This window comes from Mytilus trossulus, chromosome 2 (genome assembly GCF_036588685.1).
Source record: "Mytilus trossulus isolate FHL-02 chromosome 2, PNRI_Mtr1.1.1.hap1, whole genome shotgun sequence".
NCBI lineage: Eukaryota > Metazoa > Mollusca > Bivalvia > Mytilida > Mytilidae > Mytilus > Mytilus trossulus.
The window spans coordinates 18234917-18247293 of NC_086374.1; positions in this window are offsets into that span (position 1 = coordinate 18234917).

A 12377-nucleotide genomic window follows, 5' to 3' on the forward strand; every position below is an offset into this window, starting at 1 on the left:
AAATCTGACTCCAATCTATCAATTTATTTTAAGTTTTCTTTATTTTTAAGTACAAATTCAAAAATTTAAAAAAAAATCTGACTCCAATCTTTTTATCCTAATTTTTCTTCATTTTTAAGTATTGCTATGATGAAACAAGAAACAAAGTACAAAAAAACAAGGTATTATACCTAAAAAATTTACCAAATATGTAATGCTTTAAAAAAAATACAGGTAAATCTGTGAAATTCTAATTAACCTTGATTGTTATAAAAACAAATTATTTATCAAAACATATATTGTTATTTGCAAGTGGGAATAGAAGGAATACATGTAGTATTTTTAAAAAGTGGGAATAGGAGGAAGACACCGTGGGCTGACACCATGGACCATATGAAAAATGACATGTAATAATCTATTTATCACATATTTTTAAGCACCTAGTCCGGGTTTACTTCAGGTCACCATCCGGACTCGGCTAGTACATGTAATTGTTTCGTTAAATGTAGGATAAATATCTTATAATTGTTTTCTGTATTACATGCTTGATCAAAGGTCCCGTCAATATACTTTACGACAATAAACAGTGTACATACAGTCAGTCGTCGTAATGCAATACACGCAGGTATAGTAAACTTCAAACTAGTCCGGGGTTATGTCAGGTCACAGTCCGGACTCACCTGTTCAACATTGTGTATTACATGGGTGATCGCTGCTTAAATGTCGTTTATTGTTTTTTCCGATGACTATCGAATAATTTACGAAATAAAAAAATGAATAAAGGAAAAGCCAAAAGCAAAACGGGGAAAAAAAATCTTTCAATTTAACAAATAATTTGGTATATTTATATACAATCCGTATACTCCCAGTCCGGGGTAATTAAGGTCACGGTCCGGACTCGCCCTAGTATTATTTTGTTGATTCTCGGGTAAACGTCTTTTATTAATGTTTCAGACGATAATCCAGTAAGCGGCAAAAAAATGAATGAATAAAAATGATAAAGTTCGTTTCATCAAATAATTTGTGAAGTTTTATATCTCTATCGATGTCTATAGTTTGCGAATACACCTAGTCCGGGGTTACTTCAGGTCACAATCCGGACTCGGCTAGTACATGTGATTGTTTCGTTAAATGTCGGATAAATATCTTATAATTGTTTTCTGTATTACATGCTTGATCAAAGGTCCCGTCAATATACTTTACGACAATAAACAGTGTACATACAGTCAGTCGTCGTAATGCAATACACGCAGCCACTAGTTAACAATTTTTTTTTCTCTTTGACGTATTAAATTTATATTCAGATCCATTATGTTACATCTTGTGATAAATTTTATTTAACAATCGTCAATGGCAGTCAGCAGGGTTCCATTTAATAAAAAAAGAAAAGATATTTATAAGAAAATTCATAATTTTTACCCAGTCCGGGTCCGGCGTTCAGTCCGGGTCCGGGTTTCATACCGAAGTCCGGGTCCGGGGTCCGGTCCGGTCCGGGTTTCAGTGCGTACCTACCCTTCAACACGGAGCCTTGTCTCACAAGGGCCCCAAAATTACTAGTGTAAAACCACTTTATCTCTAGTTCGATGGAATGGATGCGTTTAACATAGTCACCAAATTTTGAATTATTTATTTGAAAGAACATCATCTTTATAGCGGAAAGTAAAGGTAAAGGATATTGCTAACAAAAAATACTTTTCAAGAATACATTGGTAACTGATCATATAAATTACGCCAGTGAACAGGTGACTTCTGTATATTAAACTTTACTGTTTTTATGTTTTTGAAATAACTTTTGGAAAGACAAACATACTCGAAACACGTTTAAAATCATAAAGGATAAGTAAAAACAATGTCAACTCCCACTAAACACATAACGTTTAAAGAACGTTGTGGATTGGTTCCTGTAAGGTTATTTCGGACCTAAACGTTACACGAACGTTGTAAAAACGTTAATATGAAACGTTACAAATCAACGTTCTAAGAACGTTTTGTTTTAACGTTGTGTGGAAGTTTCAGTTTGGTTATGTTAGAAGTAATACGTTGTAGAAACGTTTTGTATTAGTTACTTTTTAAAGTTACTTTACTAACATTCTTAAAACGTTCGAATAATGTTCCTAATTTTTTTTGAAAAAATGATCTATCCAAAAAAAATAAAAAAAATTATCAAATTGATAGAAAAAATGCAAGTAATATGTTTGCCGTCTTGCATGTTAATCAAACCTTTATTTTGCTTCAGAAAGTCAATGCTGAGAGTTTTTAAAACTAAAAAAACAACACTGTATTAAGAACAAAATAATTTCTTATTCCTTCAACATATAGATTGCTCGATTAAAAATTAAAATTCATTATTCTCATTAATTATTATAACTTTTTTCATTCAACTTTAATTTGTGAAACATGATTATCAATCATATACAAAATGATATTTGATACAGCCATTATGTTAATCAAGCATATTCTGATAAGGTTGACCTACTATTATAAGAATGATGTTGACCAGATGTTAGACAAATTTCAAAGATAGTTGCTATGGTAATTAAGGTTATAGGAAATCTAAGTGTAATGGGATAGTCACTTTTGAGACTATTTCCTGTCGTGTATTTGTAAGAAAGCAGTGATAACAAAGAAAACAAAAGAGAAAATCGCATCATCTAAAGAGAAAGAATCATGTAAGTTGATTGTTACTTTAAAAATTCTTATAAGATAAGATAAGATAACTTTATTAGCACTAACACATTGACAATAAATGGTTATGGCAACAAATTAAAGACTAACTACAATAACATATATACAATGAAGGAGTGACAGTGGATATTATTATGAGAGAAATATTAAAAAAAAAAAAAAAAAATGAGAAGCATATACATTATTACAGAAATCAAGTACCTTTTAATAATGAGTTTCTCACCAACAAGCATTCATTCAAATAGTTGACAACAATTTTTAATATTGTTTGGGAATTACTATTTAGAATTGATATAAGCAAGTTATATGATAAGGAAGGAAATTTGTTGTTCAATAGAACATTATTTAATTTTTTAATAAGGTTATCTCTCACAAATTTATAGGAGGAACATTTTAAAAGAAAGTGAAGTTCATCTTCAATGTCTCCATTGTTGCAGCAAAGACATACCCTACTCTGCTTTGGTATTTTTAGATATCGCCCTCTTTCAATAGATAAAGTATGAGCACTTAACCTCAATTTACATAATGTTGATCTATCACTTTTGGATTTGCATTGATCAACATACGATGGTCTTTTATTTGGTTTATAAAGTATATTAAAAAAATTCAATTTTTTATTTTGATTGATGTCAGTTTCTTGCTTTTGGAAGGTTATATCATTGATTCTTTCTTGAATGGGTTTTAAATACATCTTAATATCAATAGGATTTAGATTAATAAAATGAAATCCAAGTCTTGAAATGAGATTTTTCATATTTATTATCCAAGAGTTATTTTTTTCAGTTGCTTTATAAATTTTTTGGGCAAGTGAATTATTTGATTCAAGTATATGAAGCCAATATTTTATTGCTGAAAATTCTATTTTGGTATATAAAGGCAATCTATTTAGCTCGGCTAAACATGCAGCATTTGATGCTTTACAATGTATTCCTAGAATTTCTTTAATGAATTTATACTGCAAGTGTTCAAAGGGATCTGAATCCCTGTGCTGTTTGCCTATTCCCCATACTTCACTACCGTATAGAGCAATAGGCACAACTAGGGAGTCAAATAATTTTTCTAATAGCTTGCATTGGTTATTAAGTCCAATTGTTTTTTTTATTTTAAAAAGTGCTTTTCTACCCTTTTCAACAAGCAATGAGCTGCACAGATTTAGATTTCCTGTGTGCTGCAGTGTTATGCCAAGGTAGCAGTATGATTTGACAGTTTCCAGGAATTCATTATTATATTTAAAAAAATTATTATGGGTTTTTCCATTTGAGTTAAATATAATGACTTTTGATTTGTTTATGTTGACTTCTAGTTTCCAGCATTTACAAAAATCACTAAGAACATTTAAAGCTGTTTGTAGTCCCTTTTCAGAATTTGATAATAAAACTATATCATCTGCAAATAAAAGGGAATTTATTGTTGTATCTCCAATTACAATGGGATCTGTATTAGCATCTTGGAGACTTTTTACCAAATTATTTATGTAAAGATTAAATAATAAAGGACTGAGAACATCTCCCTGTTTAACGCCACGGTTGGAGATAAATTCTTCACTGAGACCATTTTGGAATTTAATTCTACATGTAGTATCGTCATACATAGAATGAATTATATTAAAAAGTTTACAGGGTAATTTAAGTTCTAAAAGGATATAAAATAATCCATTTCTCCAAACTGTGTCAAAGGCCTTTCTGAGATCAACAAAGGCAGCAAACACCTTCTGTTTCTTATTTTTCTTTTGTTCTATAATAGATTTCAAGGTGAATATGTGATCTGAGGTACGGGATTTTTCTTTAAATCCAATTTGGTTTTCACTAATAATGTTGTGTTCATTCATGAATTTTGTAATTCTCATATATATAATTTTATTGAATAATTTTCCAAGATTGGAGGTTATAGAAATACCTCTGTAATTTGAAGGGTCTAGCTTATTGCCCTTTTTGTGTATTAATGAAATGAAACTTTCATTCCATATCTTAGGAAATGTTCCTTCTTTGAAGATTAGGTTAAATAATTTAGTTAAAGGGTCAACTAGTACAGGTAAACCATATTTAATCATTTCATTTGAAATCAAGTCCTTTGCACTGGATTTGCCATTTTTTAAGGTTTTAGAGGCTTTGATTATTTCATCTGATGTTATTGGTTGGTTATAGGACATATTTATATTATTGTTTTTTAGTGCAGTTATAAGCTCATCTAATTTTTTAAGGATAGTTTGGTGAAATTTATTGTCCTTTGGTTGAGCTTCACAAGAATTTAAATTTTTGAAGAAGTTATAGAATGTTTGCTCGTCTAGTTTTTCAGTAGTATTATTTTCTGATGCTCGTTTCAATTTATTAAGTAAGTCCCAGAAGGATTTTGGGTCACTTTTGATATTATTGGACAGATCTGAACATATTTTATTCTTGTATAATTTTTCTTCTTGTTTACATTTTCGCCTCAATTTTGAGCGATAAGAGTAGTATTCTTTTCTGTAAGCTCCATTAAATGGAAATTTATTTATAAGAAAGGCATAGTGCTTAACAGTTTTATATAAGTCATCACATGAACCTGAAAACCAGGGTTTTCTTTTTGGTTTATTTGTTTGCTTTTTAAGGCGCCCTTTGATAAATTTGGCCGAAGCCAAAGCTGTTTCTTGAAGAATTGTGTTTAAGTCATTAACAGCCTCATTACAATTTAAGTATTTTCTACTGAGAAATTTTCTGAGTTTGGTACTAGTATTTTTATCCTGTATTAGTGTAGAGTAACGATTTATAGCTTCTGAATCCCATAAAAATTTACCTGGGAGTGGTTTTAAATAAGTTTGTTGGGTTTTAGTATTGTCATAAAAAGATGTTAACAAGCTACAGCTTATTGCACAATGATCTGATAATGTTGTAAAGTCATGTACAGTAAAACTATTTATGGCATAAACATGTAATAAATTTGCAGATGCAACTGCATAGTCAACAACACTAGAACCATTATATTTTATACAAGTATATTTACCAAGTAGATCGCCAATTGTTCTACCATTCAAAATTCGTAGCCCAGCTTCTTTACAGAGCTCGATTAATAATTTGCCACTCTTATTTGGCCTTTTATGATCAAGATTATTTCTTGGTGTACCTATATCATATATATAGCTATCATCCTCAGCATGAGGATAAATAGATTCATCAGAGTATACAAAGTCTGGTGTTGTGCTAGTGTAGGCATTAAAATCGCCTTGAATCAATACTTCACCATATTGACTATAGTTTTCTATATTACAGAGTAATTTTGAATACATTTCTTCAATATCTTTTGGTTGCCCAGAAGAATTTTCTGGGGAAAAATAGATAAAAGCAAGATATATATCTTTTGGAAGATTAAAAAACTTATGGTTTAGCTTTACCCACTGGATATCACTATGTTCATTAGGAAGCTTAGTCAAACCTTTGATCAAAGAAAGTTTGGCATATATTGCAATTCCACCAGAATTACGTCTTGCTTTTTTATGTTTAGATCGACTACTGTTGCAAATAAGTGCATAATCTGGTATATTCAAAGTAGTTCCACTGTCACTCCATGTTTCAATTAAACTAAATAGATGCATATTAGATATAATATTCAAAAAAGCAGGGTCCTTAATTTTGTCTTGATTTAAGCCCTGGATATTCCATAAACCAATTTTCAGGTTATTCGTGGTCATTGTTAAAGAATCAATGATGGTTAAGATGTTGGGAAGTTTTGTAATAAATTGGATTTTTTAAGGCATGATTGCATGTGTTTAGATGTTGGTTTGGTTATATGTAAAGGATCTAAATGAAGATTTTAAATACCTTAATGAATGTCCTATGGTCTAGGTACCTTTTTATAATAGTATAAGAAACAAAACAACAAAAACAAAAACAAAAAGTTAACAATTTACTTTAAAGGTGCATTAAGAAGTCAATTATTGACATTTTTGGTGTAAAGAGGGATAACTCTAATTCATAAGTAAGCTTGAATAAAAAGATTGATAAAAAGATACATAAAAATAAAATGAAGATATAATAACTGTTGATGATGCACAGGTAATGACTAGAATCAATGTACACAGGATATATGTAAATGATATCAAGATACATAATGGTACAAATATAATTTTATATTGATATGAAACACAATTCATATTTTCCATGTAAAATGAATAACAACCAAAAAATAATAATAAACAAAGTAATGACAAAAAACAAATATATAAAAAAAAAAAATATAAAAAAATAATACAGTACCGACAGTTAACAATGAGAATCAGAATGGTTCATTAATAAAGAAAATATTTATTAGAAGTCCATTCTCTGCCTAGCTGGTGGCATGTTCCAAGGTCCGAAAAGCCAAGGGTTGAAGTATGGCATGTTGAAGGGTGGACCATGTGGATTTCCTGACGGTTGTTGGTATTGATTATTGTTATAATTTGGGTTTTCCATTGGTTGTTTGTAATGACTTTTCCCAAACGATTGTTGGTATTGACTATTGTTATAATTTGGGTTTTCAATTGGTGGTTGGTATTGACTATTTCCGAGTGATTGTTGGTATTGACTATTGTTATAATTTGGGTTTTCCATTGGTGGTTTGTATTGACTTTTTCCAAAGGATTGTTGGTATTGACTATTGTTATAATTTGGGTTTTCAATTGGTGGTTGGTATTGACCATTGTTATTGTATGGATTCCTCAGTAGTGGTTGGCCTGTATTATTGTTATAGTGTGGATTTCTGTGCGGCGGTGAGTATTGATTGTTGTTATTAATGTCAGCCTTGTTTTGTCTGTGGTTCTTCGTTTCGCCGTGGTACACACTAGGTTTGTTACTAGTCCTTGGTGGTGTGTTAGCTTGCGTGAATGGGATCTTCATCTGGCGCTTCAAAAATTTCACAATTGCAGGTATACCTCTGCTGTCATTGAGGTGTACATAGTCGAAGAACATATCGTCTGTGGGTATAAAACCTTTGAGTATGTTGAAAGATGGATAGTCATGAGCTACGGATATTATCCTGTCGTTTGCTTCATCAATAGTAATGTTTTCAATATCTTTCCTATATAGAATTGGTAAGATGTAAATGTCCGAGGTTGGCCATGTTTTGATGATAGATTCAAACATAAGTTTGAATTCATTTTTGTTGACGCCATCTTTTTGCACGTCACGTGCACCAATGTGTATTAACACTCTTTTCGGACGGAAGTTTTCACCATTGTTGTTAATGAACTGTGTGCAAGTATTTGCACCACCTCGTATGTATCTTTTCTTTGTGGTTTCATTTGGAGAAAATTGGCTAGAGTTAATCCTCTTCAATATTGAGTCACTTAGTAAAAGATTATCGCATTGTGATAATTTATCATCTAAATTATTTTTCAGAGGCATTTTGTTAATCTTTGGAGTCAGTTGCACATTTTCTTGTTGTTGCATGGGTTTGCTTTTAGAATTTAAGCTATCTGTGTTTTTGATATCAATGTGTTTCACAATATTCTCACTAGTATTGGAAATATTGTCGACACTGGATTCTTCATTAGATGTTTTAATTAATAGTTGTTATATACGTATATGATTATGAATGACAAATAATACATTTATAACCCTTATCAATGGAAAAGTGTATTTTCGAATTTTCCTTGTTACATGTGTTACATACTGTTTCAGAATGTTGTTTAATTATTTTTAGTTCATACAAATTTAAAAGAATTGGACAAAATGCACAATAAATACTTTTAAGTTAGTAACATATAGCAATCCTTAATGCCACATCAGATTCGAAGATTGCAAATATATATGCATAATTGAAATGTTAAATATTATAATACCGATAATGCTGTTGTATTTAGATTTGACTTCATATTTTTTTTCACTAGAATTATTCATTTAGTTAGAACATTTTTATAGGGTTCTGTTTCCTGTATCCATATCTACCCTCAATTTTCCGGCACAGTGAAGTCTAACAATCTAAATAAATGTTGGAAGATGTGGTATGAGTGCCTTATCCCTATGGAATCGCCTTGTATAGTCTAGTTTTAAACAAGAGTCTTTTATGATTTATTATTTTCAAAAGAAGTATACATTGAGTACTCATTTGTTTCATTTCTTTATTACAGGGGCAGTGAAATAATTTTTATGAAGATATGCTACACTGGATTAGAATTAAACAAAAGACGGATTCAGAAAAAGTGCAAAAAGAAAGGGTAGCAGAAAACAAAAGGAACACTCTTGTGAATACAACCCATGTTAGATATGAAATAACTGTATAAATCTAATAAAGTGAAATTACAGAACTAGGAAGTACATATAAGTGTATGAACCTGATGAAGTGAAATTACAGAAATAGGAAATAACTGTATGAACCTGGTGAAGTGAAATTACAAACTAGGAATTTACTGTATGAACCTGATGAAGTGAATTATATAACTAGTAAATAATTGTATGAACCTGATGAAGTGAAATTACAGAACTAGGAAATAATTGTATGAATCTGTTGAAGTGAATTACAGAACTAGGAAGTAATTATAATTGTATGAACATGGTGAAGTGAAACTATAGAACTAGGATATAACTGTATAAACCTAATGTCAGAAGTGAATTACAGAACTAGGAAATAACTGTATGAACCTGATGAAGTGAATTACATTGACAGAAATAAAATATCATGGATATACTTTATAATTTTCATTCTAGATCTGATGTTGCAACGTGTATTTACATAAAATAAAAGTTTTAAGAATTTGCTCCTTGTAAAATTAAATAAATTATGTATTGGTATTCATATTTTTGTAATAATTATTTAAGAAAAATAGGTAACATGGATGTGTTGATTTAATTCATTCAAATATGGGTACAATTCCTTATTGATTGTTATTTGCTTAAACGTCCATTGGCAAAATGTTCATGCATGTTCAGGAAGATGGAGAGAAAAACAACGTTGGGCCAATGAATGTTGATACATTGGGCCATTGTTGTGCCAACATACAAATTTGGGACTAGGCTTAATTTGGGATCCAGATTGGTAACAAATAATTATATTTAGGTTCCAGATTGGTTACACAAGGTTCTATAAAGGTTCCAGATTGGTTATACAAGGTTCTATCAAGGTTCTATAAAGGTTCCAGTTTGGTTACACAAGGTTCCATTTAGGTTCCATGTTGGTTTTCCATAACGTTATATCATAACGTTCTTACGACGTAACTGGTAGTCCACACTTTTACGTTTCAACAATGTTAAATCACAACGTTCTCACAACGAAACAGGCTGCCGTTTCATAAAGCAATCGCTAATAACGACTAACGTAGATTTTGGCGTGTAACTAACGACTACATAACGATTACGTTTACGTGCGTTTCATGAAGCATACGTTGACGAATCGTTAGATTTTTCGATCGCTATACAATCGCTATTTATTTTTAGAACGGGAATCCCAGGATTTCGCACTCTCTATCGTTGGAGAAAAATATGCTTGTAAACGACGGAGAGTAAGAGTCTTAATCCAATAAAACCAAAGTAATAATTGTTCCTCCAAAACGGTAGATTTACTAAAATTGTTAAGTAAAAGAATATCATCCATGCAAGTCCTATATTAGCCTATACTATAGTAGATAAGTCTATTGCCACATCTCCGTTGAATGGTCTATTCTAAACAAACACACATTTTGGAAATAAATTCCCAAGCCAAAAGATCTCAGTATTAATTTTAGTACAACTTTTATCTTCAGGTATGTTATATCTTAGATAAATGAACAAATGTAACCTCCGTGGAATGTAATCTCCGTTGACGTTTTGGTAAAGAGTGCTTTCTATCACGTCCGCAATTTCATCGAGTATGGCATGCCGAATAAACAAATATAAGTTAATTATTACGAACGGCAAATATAAATAAATTGCAGAAACATTACATAATTTGTAATTCAGGCGACGTAAGAAGACACCATGTAACAATTTTTGAAATGCATAAAGGATACTATTTGTCAATTTGTATATACTTAAAAAAAATAAACGGCGAAAACTATTTTACTTTCTTCGTTTTAAATAATTTAAATATCTCGGATAATAAACAGAAGTTAAGATGGTATAAGGTATATTTCATCATATTTGATTTGTGATCTGAGGTACTAGTACTGAGAAGCTGAAGGTTCAGTTTAATAACAGAGACAGTGCTGTTGGTTAGACGACATAACAACAATATGATATCTGATAGAATAAAAATTCGATCACTAAAATTAGGTTGTATTCGTTAGTACCCAAATATTCTGCGCTGAACGTAAACAGTGAACATAATTTCAAATTACGCTTCAGACGCATGAAATTTACTGTAACAAAGCTTTTTGAAGTCAATAGTAATCTTTGTCTGACCCCTGTCATGAATTGTTTTATCAGTGGTATAAAATGTAATCATTGCTGAATAATTAAAATACATGTAATATTCAGAAGAATCCGTTAGGCTATTTTATTTTATTTTTTTCATTGTCAATTTTTGTTGGTACTTTTTTTTTAGAGGATGGGTCATTATTTTCTATTTTATAAATTATATGATATATCTTGGGTTATTTCAAATAAATATCTGATATTCAAACAGAAAAGAATGGATAATATTCCTAATGTAAGATCATCAACGAGGAGATGCTATTTAGTAAGTCGATTTTAGTGGTCTCTTTTAAAATTGAAAAGTCGGTGAGATCAACATGCTACAAACAACCAACAAAGAGGGTTGCCTAATATGAATAGAAAATCTATGGAAAATATTTTTATATTTGGTAAAAATCTGTTTTGGGTTTTTTTTGTCGTCTTTCTCTCTCTTTCTCTCTTGTCCTGGTTTTTTTTATATGTATTTATTTTACACTTTTAAAAATTCATTTTCAGCGACAAAGCATGCAGCATCAAAATTATAGTTTGAAAGTTATTCTCTCTGTCATTAATCTGCATGAAATATTACCACTGAACGTTCAGAAAACAACAAGCAAACAATCATAAAGCTAGGTTTACACTGCCGATCAGATCAACTCGATCAAGGCTAATCAAGACAAATTACGTGATCGGGAGACTGGTCTTACTCAACTGACATGCATGCTCTGGATGGTCTACTTTGCTCTTTATCAATCTGACTTTCTACCCGAGAGTTTTTGACATGTCAAAAACATTCGAGAAAGGATCGAGAAGCAATTCACTCGAGAAGAGATCGAAAATTCGCCGAGTAACGGTCGAATCGATCGGGAAAGGATCGATCGTGTAGAGAACGAGTTTAATCGGAATACAAAAGTTTTACCGGTCATTACTCGATCATTTCGACCTCATACCCAACTATATCAGTCCTATTCAGGACCGATAACTCTGTCGATAGATATTATCGGGTATACAATATTGTTACAACCAGACCAATCGTATTATACGTCTCTGTTGGAATGTATACAATAACTATATATTTTTTTTACACAATTTAAACTTTATATCGATTCATTGCCTGGATTTAGCTTTAAATATTTAATTAAAAAATAAATAGCAATAAAATCATGTTCAATGATCGAAAGTCATTTAAATTCATATTTGAATCAGAATATTTCTTTGCAAAAAAATTTAGAAACATATAAATATTTGAATGTCTTTTGAGCAAAATTTTTTTTTTTAAAGAAATGTTCATAATATTCATATTTTCCTAAAGTTTATTATGAAACATACTTCTTCTGATATGACACGGGAAGGAGAAGATATTTATTTGTACATTTATGAAAACTTTTGTATATCACA